The sequence below is a fragment of the Orbicella franksi genome, chromosome 10 (genome assembly GCF_964199315.1).
Source record: "Orbicella franksi chromosome 10, jaOrbFran1.1, whole genome shotgun sequence".
NCBI classification, from domain to species: domain Eukaryota; kingdom Metazoa; phylum Cnidaria; class Anthozoa; order Scleractinia; family Merulinidae; genus Orbicella; species Orbicella franksi.
The window spans coordinates 17,492,002-17,510,426 of NC_138154.1; the positions used below are offsets into that span (position 1 = coordinate 17,492,002).

Consider the following 18,425-nt stretch of genomic DNA (forward strand, 5'->3'; position numbering starts at 1 on the left):
ATACTGCAATGAAACAAATAAAAACCTATAAATTAAGAACTTAATGCGAGTAAAACAACCCAAATTAAGAACTTAACTTACAAATGTACTAAAATTGTGTTCCTTCTAATGCTAATTGAAGAATTTAGCAAAGGAAATTTGAATTTCCCGCCTGTAACTGTCTCTGTCAATCGCTGAATATACGCACCCACTCAGACTCCTCACAGACAATTTGTTGCTTTGTTGAGCCTTTAATACATCTATGTCATTGCCTATGCAATATTTGACATGCTCAAAAGAAGGGCATGATGAAATTTATTCGTTTTTGGGAATAACAGTTGAGGTTGAAGCGGGTATGGAGGAGCGTTTGGAGATTGAAATCTAAAATTCAAGGGGTTAAAAGTGCCTTAAGTATACCCAGTTGCACACCAATGGGCAACCTTTTGATGATGGAATATTGGTGAGCTCATTCGAAGAGTTCAAATGAAGTCAGATGAAAATCACAGCCAGTGAATCTTTGTTTTTGTCAACAATGCAACAACATTTTCCTTCGTGTTCAAAAAAGATAGATGCCTAAATGCAAATGGATATCTCTGATCCGTATATTTTGGCTCATGGTAAAAATACAACTGGAAAGTTCGATATTCACACTCAAGTACGGAAAATGAAGATTATTTTACTTCGTCAAACGACGTGGTACAAAGCCTCATATCTACAATCGCACAATATGGCGGCATGTGTCCTTTATGTGGGTATCCTCTAGAGTTGCCATCGTTTGATACGGTAAAGCATGGACATGTGGCACTTGTCAGCGTGGACTTCATGGCTGGTCATTCCCTTCAATGGAATTCCAGTAGCATCATCAGCAGAAAGTACACAGCCAATTTGGGGTAAAAGTATAAGTAATTTTTTATATTTTTGATATTCCGAAATTTCTGAAGCTCACTTTTGTGTAAGCTAACACTGCTGTCATTCTTGTTTAGGGTTTTACATGGATTTATCAGTTCGGGTCTTACTGAGACCCAGTATGTCAATGCTTGTAAGGCAGCTGACATTGGAAATGTGGACGAGAGATGCATTACTACCAGTATGAAAATATCTGTGATATAATTCCTCTCAGACAATAACAGTGTTGTAATATTGTACTTGGTGTACTACACAAAATTTCAATAATACTCTTCAGTGATCATGGAATATATAGAAAGCGTGTCTTAGAGGTTATTTATTTTCATTGCCTTTTTCCTTGCCATGCAGCATACCGTTTATGCAGCATGCTTTTCTCTTGTAAACATTCAACTTTCAGTTCCTCTTTTCCCCCTTTCCAGAAAACACTTCTTTAGGATACAAGAATGCTGTGAAAGCCTGGTATGAAATAAAGTTACAGGAAGCTAGGTTGGACGCACAGCAGGATGCTCAATATCTTCTCCAAGGGGATGTATGTTTCCATTGCATGAAGCAGTCTTTCGGGGAAATTCTACATGTCTTTTGCTTTGTTTGCAAACTATTGATTCTTCAAATTAAATTTCCTGCATTTTTTTTCCTTCTTCATAAATTTAGATTATCATAAAAGACGCTAGACATGATTCCAGCCGAGCTGCACAGGAACTTTGAACTATGGCCATCTCTACTTGAATGCAACCCAACATGTGGCATTGTTAATAATTCTCTGACATTTCTTTTTCAGAAACAAGAAAGTATTGCCTGAATTGGGATAAAGAAGATCTGCCTTGTGCAGCATCTCGAGAAGTACCCATGACTAAAGCAGTGGTAGATGCTCTCACAGCTCTTGGTTAGTTGTAATGTAGTTTTGACGGTGCACCCTACCCAGAAATTGTAAGCACTTCATAGTTTGAAGCAGCATATTTTTGGCTACCCTAAAAGAACACAATACCGACATTTCTTCCCAGGATTTATCCCAAAAATATTGTTGGGGGACTACATCTTTTTGAACATGCCTTTGTCACACACAGAAAGGAGAATTTCTCGTGCTGATTTCTTATAATGTAATGTTTCATGAGTATTATGCAAATGCAACTTGTTCCACACAATTATGGTCTAGGTGTTCTGTGAAGCCCAAAACCCTATGTTTCTTGGCACAACTTATGTTTTGATCTTCGAACACCTGCAGGTCATCACTTTGGTGGAGTTGCACATGACTATGTACTAGCACTGAGGCAGTGGCTAGCAACCAAAGGGATCAGAAACTCGTATGAAAGTTGGCATGGTAGGCCACCTACCAAATTACTAGATTTACCTGATATTGATTAACTTGTAATCTACATCAAGCTAGTAGCCACGGTCTGCTTTAGTCTGTGATAATGAATGGTAGTTCTTTTTTTCCTTCCCTCAACAAAGGTGAGAAGGGTGTCAAGAAGGCCATCAAAAAGGTTGCCAGTGGACTTGTTAGGGACGCAGAGAGGTCTTGGTTTGCAGAGTTGTCAGACAAAGGTAATTTTCCATTTTAGGATACAAACTGAAATTGACATAAGCTCTGCAAAGGCCTTCCTTATATGTGATGTGGCTTGTTAATATTTAATTATCATCTATGAGTAACTATTGTAGTGCAAGTCTTATGAATTACAGTATTATTACTTGAAGTTAAAAAAACCATCTAAAAATTTCATTGTTTCAACAGTGAAGTGCACCAAGACACATTTTCAAAATTGTTGATTTTCATGTTGTTCAAGTTACTGAAGTAAACAGCACCAATGCCATGGAAAGGAAGGGATTTAAGCGCTGCATGAACCACATACAAGATCATGGGGGGCAAATTACAGTTGTTGCCACTGATCGCCATGTTGGTATCAGGCAGACATGAAGCAAAATTTCCCTGAAATTGATCATCAGTTTGATGTTTGGCATCTGGCCAAAAGTATTACTAAAAAACTGACAGAAAATTCAAAGAAGAAAGACTGTGGCAACCTATCACCTTGGATCAAATCCATTTCGAATCATCTTTGGTGGTGTGCAGAAACATGTGAGGGGAACAAGGAGCTCCTGAGGGAGAAGTGGATATCCATTGTGCACCATACTGCTGACATCCACTCCTGGGACTTCGCAGACATCTATCATGATAGTCCTCATCCACCCATCCCTCAAGATGAAGCAAGAAAAAAGAGGTGGTTGCGACCAGGCTCCGCAGCTCACGATGCACTAGGGGAGGTTGTTCTTCATAAAAACCTCTTGAAGGATATTCAGCTATTGTCATTGTGCTGTCAAACTGGAAATTTGGAGGTGTACCACTGTGTCCAAACTAGGTACGTCCCCAAACTTCAACATTTCTCATACAAGGGTATGGTTGCACGCACCCAGCTGGCAGCCCTGGATCACAACGCAAACACTGGAAGACAGCAGGCCACTGTGCCAAGGGGTGCCAACCAAGGTGAGCTTCAGTACAACCTTGTCTTTCCAAAACACACAAAAGAGCAGGTGGCAAAACCAATTATGGACAAGCAGAGATTATCTGAACCCTATTCTGGATACCATTGTTGACAAAAAAAGGCAAAAGGACAGTGTCTAAGAGTGCACCTACCACTACATGCTCTTTTCCAAACTGAACTGCAACAAGACAGTTTGCCTCTCCTCATACCTGAAAAAATGCAACAGGTCGCAATCACTTTCATTGAAGTCTACATACAATTTGTTGGAATTACGGCAGGACAGGAAACCAGAATGGTCAAGTAGCTGACTGTCACTAAGCAGTTAACCAACCAAAACTCCATCACCTAGACAATGACAATGAAAGGCTACAACAGTTTGCAGCAGCCCAACCCGGACAAATCACAAGTACCACAAGGTCAACTATATCACAGTAAATGTCAGGGAGTTATTTAATTTAACTCCAAAATTGGAGTTAAAATTCTAGGCACAGGCTAACTCCTTTTTGAAAGTTATTTTAACTCCAAATGTGGGGTTAAAATAACTATGAGGCTGGGGTTATTTTTACTCTTCATGGAGTTATTTTTACCCAATAACTGGAGTTAAAATACTTCCTGACAGCGTTTGAGTATTTTAATCTTTGGTCAGAAATGCAAAACAATTTTATACAATGTTGTGGGTTTCCAATTCACAAATTGGCCTGATTACTGATATTTTTGTAATTTCTTCTCTTGCACGATGTTTTCTGTGACATCCTGATTCCTTCTTTATTTGCTATTTCAGGAAGGTGGTCATGAATTCTTGCCTTTACATGGCAATCATTTTACCATTTTTGTACGTGGAAATACACAACATGGTGCAGTTGGCCACCAGGGTCACTTACATTACCTGTGATCACCCTGCAGTTTCACACCTATGAGCATGTCACAAAAGTTACTGAATCTGAGGAAGGAATGGAATATGAAATGCCTGATTTCCTAGTGGATTTTTTGCTGCAAGAAATTTTCGAGAATGCACATACTTGCAGCAAACACCTTTGCAAGCAATGGAAACTAAGACCAGTATCTTGGAACAAAATTCCATTTCCACTATCAACAACCCAGAATGAAATATTCTTCACTTTGGAAAATGTCTTAAGTAGTGTGCTATGCTAAAAATTAAGCCTCATTTCTCCTTCCCCTTGCCTTCCCCTTGCCTTCCTGCATACTAATTTGGATTTCCTGCATATTAATAAGTGTCTAGGTTTACTAATAAGCGTCACTCCTGTACAATGAAAACAAAAGGCTTGCCCAGACATGCCCGCCAATAGTTAACACAAATTGGTGTATTCCAAACTCTATTACATTTTCAAAATAAAAACGCGCTTTCCGTTGGTAGCATCACTCTTGCAATTTGTTTGCTGGGAAAAAAAATTTTTTGCTATCTGCCATATTCTTTAAAACACTGCTTAAATCATGCAAGTTGAATCAAACACCACGCCTTTCTTGACGGTACAAAGTGGAACAAGTGCATCAACAACGGGCAGTCTGTCTTATCGGCCATGTTTTTCAGCTAACGCATGCCACCATACCAGATGCACTGATCCAAGAAAAAGTACCTCACTGCAATGGCTGCACCATTCAACATCCCAGTCAAAGACAGTACTCATGCCTATTGATGGATAGTGAAGATGCTTGGTTTTATTTCCGAGATATTGCGGTGGAGAAAATGAACCTCAATGATGACCTGAAGATCGCTGGTAGTGTGTGTAATACTCTTGGATTTAAGTTAGGCAAATCCTTGGAAGCATATGCGAGTGATCTCGCAAAGATGCCTTGGACCAGTCTATATCTTACCTCCCCTGAAATGAATAGCTTTGGTGAGATCGCTGAAGCAAAGCAACTGCAAGATCTAATTTTGCATTTTGGCAAGAGCAAAACATTGATATGTTTGAGGATGGTATCTTGGTTCCTGGCCTCACCCTCAAGTACCTGTTCTTGTTCTTGGATGAGCAAACTTATTTCAGTCTCTTTTGATCAGGCTAGCAGTGACCAGTATCACTCAATCAAAGACAACAACACTGGAGGAACTTCAATTATCCTCCATTGCCATCACGAAGCCAGCAAAACAAGAAAAAGGGAGGCTGAGAGGGCAGACTGTCAAGTTGTGTGAGAAAATCGTGGGATATGATGCCAATACCTTGTACCTTTGGGCCATCATGCAAGATATTCCCACCAGTAGTTATACAAGATGCCAGGCAGGGAACGAGTTCAAACCGAAAAGTTCCATACAGATGGTGATCGAGTGATTGGAATGGCTCTCTTACAAAGAGAGAATCCATATTCGTCACCAACTCAACAACACTGAAAAACGTATTGGTGATCAAAAACTCCCTGTGGACAGGTTCAACGCCCAGATGCAAATGGTCTATCAGTTTCACGGTTGTTACTGGCACGGTCATGACTGCGAACTTACCCGTGGAAAAGAATTAAACGAAAAACAAAAGAAACCCAAGGCAGAGTTGTTAGAGGAAACCAGAGCCACCACCAGTAGTATAGGAGTTGGTGGTACCAGCTCAGTCTGAGACTGACCCATTACCAGCCCAACTCTATACTACTCTCATCATGTGTAACCCATGCAGTGTTGATTATTTTTGTAAAACTGTTTTTATTTCGATTCTACACTACTCTAATAGTGTAAATTATTTTTTGTGAACTTTTACCCGTCTGTGTTTGCATTTGTCTTTGTCATTTCTTGGAAAGACGGGAAGTCTATGATCTCATACCGCCGGGACTTTCCCTCGGAAATGAGTCATGAGACAGTCATATGATTTTTTTTCTAATAATCAGAATTATACCCATAAAATTTTCCAACTGATAATTTTTCTGATAAAAAAGTGGTTTTTGATAAAACCCCATCTTATTATCACAATGCCCTCAAACAGAATTGATTGATTGATTGATCAATCGATGAGTTGACAATGCATTTTCAAAATGTTTGTGACAAGATACAAGATTCTATTGTTACATCGAAAGCAGATGGGATCAACTCAGGAATTCAGTTTTGACATCAACAGAGAAATTTATGGTTTGAATTCCATGAAGCTACATTCTACTTCTCAAGCTGTTGATCGCTATTCACTTGTCCTACAAGAATACGAGAAGATGCTTGGTTATGACAAATCAAGATGTAATCTTGTTGAAAAGATTAAGAAAACCAATGAGATGAAAAAGATGAAAGACAGCTTGAAGAATATACGACATGCAAGCAACTCAAAGAGTAATCCTTACTAAAAGGACACTGATGGTGATGAACATTGAACTTTTGTGAGTAAGACTTTGAACTCTTCATATTTTATGATGCCCGTAAGCATATGATTCTGTACCATTGTTCAATATGTATCGTTTATCATCGAAGCATGATAGACACTTTGTTGAGCTCATAACTACCAAGTTGATCATTGTCACTCCTAATGGTTTTCACTGTGTGATGCATTTGCTTATTATTGAACAGTGTTTTTTTTTATAGTCTTCATGTTTGATATCTTTTTTGATTACAATCTTTTTGATACCTTTTGCAGTTTTACAATTTTCATTATTATCTTTGATCTACAAGTACATTTTACTTCTCAAACCAATAAATTCTTTTATCACTGAACCAGCTGCTTCATCTTTGAATTTATTTGTTTTGTAGTGGAATTTATTATTTTCAGGGTAATCGCTGTTATCGAATTTGTCTGTCATTCCAAAAGTCTTCATGCACGTCTTTTGTTTCGATTTCATATGTCAGGCTGTCTGTGTTGGTGAATAGTAGCTTAACTTTGTCATTATATTTATCTACCATGTAATTATAATGGAAAACGTACATCAACGTCTTACTGAGATCTAAAATGCACATACCAACATATGCTGGCTTATTCAAAGTTAGTGTTTAATCTTGTGTACGGCTACCAGATTTGCGTTGAAAATTTTTGATGAGACATAAGTTGGTGTCGATGTCATTTTTAACAATTTCTCCTTGCTTGTCACCAGTCTGACATCAACTCTTTTACGGATATTTTCCCTTGTCTTTCCGAATACCAAATTATTCACTAGTTTGAAGAAGTCTTTTCAAAGTGAATTTTTCACCTGTTTTCTTTTCTGCTTATTGAAATCGATGTATTTTTTTTCAAACAAGGAGATTGATTGAATTCTAATGCTCCGTGTACTTTTTCAGTTTCAGTCCGAGATCTATATACAACTGTAGATTCTAGTAGTGCAGAACATATTCGTGTTTATCATTCAAAGTTGGAATTAATTTATACTCAACCTCGATTGATATATTGTATTTATTCTTGATTTTTTTGACAATACTCTGGAGCATATTCATCAGTCACTGTTACTTTTTCAGGTCCAAGAGGGTAATCATTGTGGAGATCGTGTAGTTCTTTTGGATATTCTAAATCGACTTCTAAAATTAATCCTTTTTTACTATCGTCTTTGCACTCAGCTAAGTTGATGTTGTTGATTTCTATTTTCAGTTAACCATCTGAAACCGCCAGTTGGTAAGTACTGACTCACTGCCCAACCGTATAAATTATTAGTGTCAAGATACATGATAAACTTTGACGGCTTCTTTTTAACATACCGTAGTTTCTCGGTTATAAGGCGCACTCGGCTATAAGACGCACCCCAAACTTGGCAACTTAATCATGCAAAGTTCCCAAACTGAAAATTATGTGAAAATACTCGGTTATAAGACGCACCAAGAAATGAAGAGTTCATAAAGATAAATTTTATTCTCTTGGCACAATTAGCACGCGAATTCTCTGTAAACGTGAACAAAAGTGAAAAAGTCACACAGTTAATGATATACACGAAAACAAAAGTTAAAAGTTCGCACCTCTAATGATAAACTTGAGTGTAAACAAACAACGCATACACGTTAATTTCAGCTTTCCTGCTCAGGAAACATATTTCGTTTTTTATAAAGATTCTATTAAATATTCAACGATCCGAGTTTGTATTATAAAAACATCAACAAGCCGAACTTAAACACAGTTGCAAAACTTACTGATACGTTCTCATCGTAAACAGTCAAATCTCAATCGTAAATATGCCAAGCTCTCGCCGTCATTCGTATGACCTCAACTTCAAGTTGAAAATCGTTGCAGAGGCCGAGGCGGTAAACAACAACCGTGAAATCGCTCGTGAATACGGCATTTCAGAATCCATGGTTAGGAAATGGCGTAACCAACAACACGTTTTGTTTTCCGGCGAGCTGCGGATGACAGCAAAGGGTGCATCTATGGGACGCTTCCGACCGAAGTATGCTGAGATGGATCAGCAATTAGCCGACTGGTTCAGTGATCAGCGAAGTCAAGGTAAGCATTGTTGAGTTTATTTTTCCATTTCCAGTAATCTGGAGTAATGTGCTTGTCACTGATGATCCATAAATCTGTTTATGTTCATTGTATTTGATCAAGGAACTGACATTTTATTTTAATTGTTGTTGCAGGTCTGTCAGTTAGCGGCATGATGCTTCGACTCAAGGCAAAAGAACTCAGCACCGACCCTGAATTTAAAGCATCCGATGGCTGGTACACGAACTGGAAACGTCGTCACTCCATCTCCATGAGAGCGAAGACCACTCTTGCTCAACGACTCCCGGCCGACATGGAAAACAAGGTCATCCAATTTCATCGATTCGTCCTGAGATCTCGCCAGCGTTGGGGGTATGCGTTAAGTCGTATCCTCAATATGGACGAAACGCCAATGCGGTTTGAGCTGCCAGCAACCAGAACCTTGGAGTTCACCGGGAATAGAACAGTTCCAGTGTTGTCATGCGGTGCCGACAAGCAGAGTTTCACAGTTGCACTAACGGTGAAAGCGAACGGCGAGAAACTTCCCCCGAAGGTCATATTCAAAGGAGTTCGACAGCTGAAAATCAACGTGCCACCAAGGATGCAGGTCTCCGTTCACAAGAAGGGCTGGATGGACGAAGAAGGTAAGCTAAAACACTGTTTATTCTGAGCAGCATCTTTTCGACAAGCGAGCGAGACGAGTAAACTTCTTGTTTCTCAGAAACGAGATTCGAATTTCATTGTTGACGTATCGTGTTACCTAGCACGTGCTGTTTAGCACGTACGCGCGTATGCAAATTTCAGTTTGTTACCTTTTCTCGTGCAGTTGTTTAACACAATGCGGCCTTGATAATAAAGCTTTGTAGCATTCTAAGACTGTATTTCTTATTAATTTCTAGGAGTAATGGAGTGGATTCGACGCAATCTTCGGTACACCGCAGACCAAAGAGCTCTCCTCGTGTGGGATTCATTCCGTGGGCATTTGACAAACGCCGTGAAAGATGTTCTGGCGAGGCGAAACGTAGAAGTCGCAGTTATTCCTGGTGGACTTACGCCCGTGTTGCAGCCCCTGGACAAGTGTATCAACAAACCTTTTAAGACCAAGGTGCGATCCCAATACCAGACTTGGATGGTGAATGGTCCGTTCACTTACACTCCGTCGGGGAAGAAGCGTGCGCCGAGCAAAGAACTGGTTTTGCAGTGGATCCAAAAGGCATGGCAAGAGATACCTGCTGATTTGATCGCGAACTCATTCAAGTGCTGTGGAATATCAAATGCTCTGGACGGCACCGAGGACGAAGCTGTGTGGGACGAAGAAGAAGCTGGAGAGGAGGAAGCAGATGATGAACTGGAGAACGAGTTTGACACGGATAGCGAGGAGGAAGACTAGACATCACAAATTTCAAAACAACAACAACGGCTCTTTTCAGAGCCACCCGGTTCTTTTCAGAACCACCAAATCTTAAAAAAGTCAATGACCAATGTTTAGTGTCTTTTATTTGTCTAGTTTTAACTGTAAGTTCCGGTAAAATTGCTGTCGTTAGATTTTTTTGCGCGAAAATATTCGGCTATAAGGCGCACCCCAATTTTGGCAAAAACTTCCCACGAGAAAACAGATTTTCCTCGAAAAAACCGTGCGCCTTATAACCGAGAAACTACGGTATGTCTTCATCTATTTATTATATGCTTGCCCATATTGGTTTGCAATATACGAAGTACCACCATGCTTACTTTTCTCGATGAATTGGTACATATCAACATTAATCATACCCTCTAATATGATGTTCATCATTTTCAGCATTGCATCTCAAGATAATCCAGGGCTTGTGAAGTAGTGAATGGGATCTAATTTAAAGTATTGTAGACAAAACTGTCTAAAATTTTCAAACACATCAGCTAATAATATGTCTGTTATCAGATACCATTGCATTGTATTGTGGGTGGCCAGAAACACATTTGCAAGTGTTGTTGTTGTTTATTTGGGCCCAGTTCTTTAAAACTGCGATTAGCGCTAATCCACACATAAAAAAATTACAACAAAATGGCTGACTTGTTGTTTGACAGTGTTGGTGTTGATGGGCAAAGAAAAAGGAAGCAAAGACAGTTTGGGAGCACTGGGTTCATGATAGATGGATATACAGACGAGGAATTAAGAGCAAGGTATCGCTTTGGAAAGGAGTCTATACCGTATACTACCGACCTTTTAGCAGATAATTTTCATAAAACCAACCGAAATTACCCTCTCTCCACTCTCCAACAAGTCCTTATTGCTTTGAGCTTCTACACAAGTGGTAGCTTCCTTCAAGTGGTGGGAGACACTGTTGTTGTTAAAGTGCCTATGAACCCAAAAATTATTTTTGGCTTAAACAAATCTTTGTATAATTCTGAGCAAAATGGCGCAAAAATTTTTGCTTTTGGTCAAAACCGGAATTTTCTATGAATTTTTAAAGTGGCGGAAAATCAAGATTTTATAACTCATTGCCAAGCCACAGAACTTGTAGAAAGGGAATGGGTCGAGTGTAATTTGTGACGTAAAACCTGGACTATGATTTTCGCATGTTGCAGCATGTTGTGATTTTGATCGTAGCTGACCAGTACCGAAGCAATATGCCTGAGAGATGTGTTGTTTTTGGTTGTAGCAATGTTCGAAACAAAGAGAAAGGGATACTGCTTCATCCCATACCTTTTTACGGTAAAGCCGACTCCAAAAAGCAGGGGCGAAGGAGAAAGTGGATTGATTTTGTAAAATCAAAACGCGTGCATTGGGAACTCAGCGAACATTTGGCGGTGTGCTCTAAGCACTTCTCAGAGGAAGCATACACAAACTGATCTGCCAATGATCTGGTTCGGAGGCTCAAGAGGGACGAAATCAGCGTTTGCGTTTTTCCAACAAAGCATGCTCGTTGTGTTTCAAGCAACAAAGCTGCAGATGAATCCGAAAGCGAACGAAGCAAACGAAAGGTGAGATAGTTTTCAGTATCAGTCAGTCTACCTGTCAAAACGACCTGAGGTTTTTTATCGTTGATTGAGATTGTTTCTTTCATTTTCCTTTTCATTAACGTTTGCGCAGAGTACTGTATGTTCAAGTACAAATACTAACTGCGACCTGTCTACATCATTTCAGAGACGGAAAGATGCAATGGAAAGTGCCAGTACAAGTGCTTATCAGCCTAAGTCTAAGCGTCAGAGAAAGAGCAAGAAATTAACCCCTTCTTCTCCACTGCTGTCCACTCAGGAAGAACCAGAGCACGTTGTTGAGGCAATGGACGTTTCTGGTCCTGTAGACAGGCAGACAGGGTTAAAGCCTGGATGCTGAGTAATGCACGTAAGCTTGGCGTCTTCAGGAAGGTCTTAAAGCACCAGGTCGCTAGTCAGAGTTTTCACGCATCCCTCCAGCTCACAACAGCAGTAACACTCGCTGATATTTTGCAAAAACTGAAGGTCACAATTTCCACACTGACACCTGCAAATGAAATTCACATGGAAATAATATTTAGGGCATGAAAATGTAGATGTAACAAACATACATACATACATACTTTATTGACTTTCCCTTTAGAGGCTTTTCAAAGACAATACAATAATAATTTAAAACTACTTAAAAACTCTAAGATTCATTAAGATTAATTAACTAGAATTAGGAATCTATAAAATCCTTAATAAGTTTACGTTTAAGATAAAACTTAAAAGCAGATACTTTCTCGAGAGTTTTTAGAGAGCTATCCATGGAGTTCCAGATACTGACTGTTCTGTAGTAGAACGTTCTCTGACCACTGGCAGACTTAAAAAGAGGAATGTTCAGCATTTGTGAACTTCTTGTGGCACGTCCGCTTATTTCTCCTCGCTTACTGAACTGGGAAGACAGATACTCCAGCACGCGAGATGTTAGACATTTGTAGGCCATGATAGCGCTCCTGAAATATAACTGAGAATTTGGATGTTGACAACAACAAACCCACACTTGTTGACTGCAACAACGGGAGTGCGATTATCGTAGCAACTTATCAATTTCGCACTTTTTCTGTACCATTAAGGCACTTTTGGAGCATCTTCTCTAGCACCTCTTCCTCCTTTCTGTCCTTTCGAACAACGCTAACCATTCTTCGTCCGCTAGCGGATCGTCGGCATATGCCTCTTACGTGCCTTCCTCGTCACTAGTCATGTAGCTCGAGTTTGGCGAACCTTTGACTTCCAACTCGTAATCTTCCATTTCTGCGACTTCAGAATCCGAACTAGAGGACAAACTGAAGTCATTCGAAGCCATTTCTTGATCAACGTGTATGCTAATTACAAATGTTGGCCGAATAAAAATTGTTTTCCCCCACATACAACGAAAACCACGTCTCCGCTTTTGTTGTTTTGTCTCTGTTATTGCTTTCTTTTCCCTGTTGCTAATGTCCGGGTTTTACGTCACTTGTCCCAGTCTCCCTTTTACCCGGTCGTGGGGCAGACAAACCCGGAATTCAAAAATTCATAAAAAAATTCCGGTTTTGACCAAAAACAAAATTTTTTTGCCATTTTACTCAGAAATATACAAAGATTTATATGAGCCAAAAATAATTTTTGGGTTTATAGGCACTTTAACAAGTTGACAGTGTCAAGAGTGGTGGAACTTGTCGCTAGACAACAAGCACATATCGAGTGGCCAAGACAACAGCAAGAGCTAGGCAATTTAAAAATGGCCTTCTACCTGTGAGGAGGATTTCCTTGCGTGATCAGATGCATCAATGGCATGCATATCTGAATCCAAGCGCCTAACAAAGACGAGAAAAGCTATGTGAACAGTAAAGGTTTCCACTCCATCAATGTCCAAGGCATTTGTAACCACGAAGGTAATCAATGTTTTTAAAATAATTTCTTACAACTTGGTTGACTGTTGTATTTGCAGATAAAAACGACTTTTGTAACATTCATGTAACACACAATCTACTATACCTACCTGTTCAAGTAAGATTTACCCAGTAGCAACAGGATGTAGACAAAGTGATCTATTACTGGATAGACTTCAAAATTTTGTCACATTCACACTGATTGGCTGCAGTGAGTGCTTCACCAAAATAAAATGCCTTAGCAGCTTACCTTACATGATACTATTGCTTGCCTTCATTTCAGGTTTGTTTACTAACATTGTAGCTCAAGTGAGTTGACATTTTGAGCATTAAGACTTGACTTTTGCAATTAAGTTTTCATGGTCAGGTCAAATTATTGTTGTAATCTACATGGCTTCAAAATACAATAAGATTACATTTATGTTTTATGTTCAACACAACCAAGGGACAGGGGGTTATTCCAGCTTCAAAGTGACAGTGGAGGACAAAAAAGCTCTCCAATTTGAGTTCAAGACAAGTGCTATGACTTAGGGTATAGAAATCATTTTTGTTCACTATATAGCCAAAGCAAGAGTTATTATCATACACAAATACTGCTCACTGCTGTTTGTGAAAAGTTTGCATTTTATTATTCTGTAAAGACATAGAATATTAATAAATAACTTAACCACTCTTATGTTGTTTTATTTATATAATTCACTGACTAATAAAGGCATCTTAAGTATTTCAATACATTTTATCTAGATCTGGGGGTACTCCGAGGAAAATTGGGAGAGGGTGTGCAGTTTACTTCCCAAAACCCTTATCCTATTTATGACCAAAATCTGTGATTTTCAATACCCTATTTATGACCTGACCCTAAATCAATACCCTGTTTCAGACCTCCCTTATACTTAGTTCCTAGTTCAGACCGATGTTAAAGGCATCGTGAAGGGTTTTCATTGATTGGTCTTATCCATAATGATGAAAAAGTAGTTTCTTCTAAAAAAACATGTCAAATTCAAGACTAGAGTCTCATCAGGTTCATCACATCCAAAGAATAATAGGGTTCAAGGAGACCAAGTGCTCATCCATATCCACCTTCACCTCCTCCATGAGCTATATCCACTTCCACCCAAGGTTTTCCTCCTCAGAGCCACTTTCCCCCTATCCAGAGTTCCCTTGTTCTCCACAAATGGCTACATACAGCAGAAAGGAAGATGAGGACAGCCAAAGTGGTAGTGAATGTCAAATTTTAAACAGTCCAATTAAATGTCATATAAACAAACATGTTTGGCCACCTATGGACTAAGTTACACTATTTTAGGGTTCTTCCCCGTTTATCAAATAGGAATTCCAATTTGAAATCTGAACTGGTGTGCTACATGTATCTTGTTTCTTGATAGTCTTGATAACTTACTAGATTAATTCCCTACAATTTCTCAGCCAAATGCTTGACCTTGTAACTGGGAAGCTGCATAAACATGGGCACAAAGCAAAATTAATGGTGTTTCCCCATTACACCTGGGATAAATTTGAAGATCTCCTGGCACAAATTATGGTTGAGGAAGATGCCTAGACCTATTTGATGAAATGATGCCATTTTTTGCCACCAAGAATATGTACTCGTCAACAAAACTGCAAATATTTGAAAACGACTATCAGCATTTCCTTCAAATGGTCTCTGGCAAAGCAAAATCACGTGAAACAGGTATTAGCCGTTTTTATGCCAGGGACATTAATGTCATCTTGGACATTAAAGGGCATGTAAACCCAAAAAATGCTATTTTGGAGACCACATAGTCTTTTAGTACATAAATGACATCTGCCAAATCTGAAGATCTTTTGTTCACTTTAACCCATTTTTATGTTGAAAATCCCTAAACATCTGCCATCTTGAATTGCACAATTTTGCAAATGACGTCATGGGTGGACTAAGTTTACAGGAAGTCAAAGGTCTCTCTTGAACATGTTGTGAAATATACAAATGTTTACATAGTTTCTTTTGGAAAATACCACATCTCCATAATGGTAAAACACTGTGTCGTTCAGTTTTGCAGTAATTTGAACAAAACAGGCCATACTATTCATAAGTTTCCAAGGGGCAGCAGTGTTCAAGTGAAAAGGGCCGATTTCGTAGAGCCAACAGAGCATTTAGTTATTTGCAACATTCATTTTTCTCTGGATTGTCACGAAAAAAGGTTCAAGGTGGAAATGGGGCTGACAAAGCAAAGTCTGTTACTTTCTGGTGCTGTATGAACAACACAGTCTCCAGCAGCAACAAATTCTTGTGACACAAGATCCTTGTGTCATTCTTTGAACAACAGTTTATACACCACTGTGGTAGAAATAATTTAACCAGAGATATTGCTAGCAAAGTGCAGTTGGTAAATATAGCATACACTTTAATCATTGTCAAGTATGCAAGAAATATAAAGACTTAAAGCGAAATTATGATGCAATAAAACACTTAAAAGTAGAACTGCTGTAGTAAGCAGTTAGAGCGGGACTATGATATAATAAACAGAGGTTGAAACTTAGATCTGGAGACCCATTTCATTCATTTCAAAAAGAATGTTCAAACCTCTTGTCGATCTTCTCAAAAAACTTTAGACCCCATTGTGGAGAACTTTAGACGCCATTGTCTCCAAAAATGTGCGATACATTAGTCGAGGGGTTGTTGAAGCTGAAGCAGCAAAAGACAGACTCAGCTGTGTAGAACAGTTGCTCAGTGCCATCATGCAGCATGCTTCATGCTTGGGCAAACAACCTCGAATTTGCATATCCACACTTGTGTTGTGAACTGTGGCTAAAAACCGAGATTCCAACCCACACAAGTGTTCTTCAGCAAATTATTTACCTGACTCTTAGATCTGGTATTCAAGAAAAATAGTTTCTGCAAGAACTTGGCACAATTTTTTTTCTAGAATCTCTGTTAGAGTCAAGTAAATAATTTTCTCCAGAACCCTCATTATAAATTTTGGCCCAATATTGTTACTGCCCTTTCTCCACTGAGCCAAGTCATACGAGAGGGTCAGGTATTTGTTTGTAGCAACATTCCTCAAATTTGCCAAATACCTAAAGATTACGTTTGGTGAAGGAAGTCTTCATTGCTATATTCTCAATTCATCATTTTGCAGTTGAGGTATTTTAAATGAATTGTTAATTTCCGCTACAATCACCAAGTATCCAGATAACTTTAAAGGATTGTCTCAGTTTTATATTACAGTGAAAGTAAAGACAACAGAGGAGGTGATGAACAACAGGCCTCCACCTGGATTACTTGATCCTTCCTTGGCTGCAGAATACAAGGCAATAATCTTGGCTCTTGTCATTTTGGACCTTTGTGGTTCCTTTAATTTGACTATTTGTAACAATTTGAACTGTTGTAATGTAATATTTAATGATGATCACTGGGATCTTAGGAGTGGCATTTTATGTGACTGTTCATGGCCCATTACCTCCTGGGGACATTGGATAAAGTCAAATTCAGGTTCATAGGTCAAGTTCCCATGACCAAATAAGAATAAACCAATCACAAATCCAGATAATACCTTCCTGTAATTTCCTATCATGAGTCTAGACAATTTTGATGTTCAAAAAGGAAATAGTGTAGTTAATAATGTATGGAGTATTCTACTAGTTCTCCAATCACTAGACGTGAAAGAGGTTAATATCTAAAAGCTGCAGGAGGATTGTGTTTAAACACGAAGGTGTGCTTTATAAGGAAGTCTTCCCTGGGAAGACCGAGGCTCATTTGTCAGTCACCGTTGACCTGTGTGGGTCAAATTCAAAATGGTGGGTGATTTGAATACACAAAAGGTAAGCTGTAAGAGAATTAATGTGTCTTTGCTGTCTTTACTTGCCATAAAATGAAATATCTTTATCTATAACAAAGTAGTACTTCACAGATTCCTATTTTATTGGATGAATCTCTAATCGAGGAGCTTACCGATTGGCCTACCAAGAACAACAGGGAGATTGTCCATGTAGAGAAACCACGAAAGAAAAAATCAACGCCAGGTTAGTTTGCTTTTCAAGGATTCATATTAACAACAGGATTGCAAAGTGATATTGTTCCACTCTGGCCCTATCCCCCACTCGGGGGCAAGGAACTAAGCCTTGTTCCACTACTCGCAATGTCTATGCGAATAATTGTTCTATTGGTAATGTCAAGTCCGATCTGAGTGGGTATTGTAGAATACTGTCAAAGCGTGTAGCATGTATATTCTTTGTCCCCGTTAGCAATTATCCGGAACTTCCAAAGCAGCAGATAAATATTTCTGGACCATCTTTTGGGTCAGACTTTCTAATCTAACTTGTATGCCATTTTCTTCTAGCTACAAAATCTTTTCTTGGCCTGTTTAGTTTGCTTAAACATACTTTCACCCGCCTTTTTTAACGTTCTCTGACAATGTCCTCTAGTAGCGCTTTACCAGTTCAAAATGGGTTATGTTGTCACTCATCAACATACTCTTGCTTTCTTTGACAGTTTCCGAAGAAAACGAAGCCAAGAAAAATACAGCAGCAACATGTGTCAAGCTGAAGCGCAAGCTCATTAGACAAGAGATTGAGACTAGTCAAACACAAAATCCTCCTCACATCAATGAAGCTCACGCAACTGTCACGCATGAGATGTGCATCAACTGTCGTTCTTCCCCATGTGTTTTCTTTAGTGAAACCCTGCCAGCATGTTTGAGAACGTTTGGCCAGCCTTGAATGACAAACCACATGAAGCAGAAGGGTGACTATATGTCCTTTTATACCATTCTAAACCACTGCGGTTTACGGCGTGATCCTATTTCATAGCCCACAAGGAAGCAATGGGATGTTACATGGAAGATGTTCGGGAGGTCATGCCAGTTTGTGTTGTGGAAGATGTCAGGAGACAGTGGCCAAATCCTAACAGAGTGCCCTACTGTGATCACCGTCGTTCATAA

General features: G+C 39.2%; 2 pseudogenes; both read left to right on the forward strand.

Annotated features, from left to right (window-relative positions):
- Positions 1-241: 241 nt before the first annotated feature.
- LOC145501850 (uncharacterized) lies at positions 242-873 on the forward strand (annotated as a pseudogene).
- A 16,484-nt stretch (positions 874-17,357) lies between these two features.
- Positions 17,358-18,425, forward strand: LOC145501859 (uncharacterized; annotated as a pseudogene).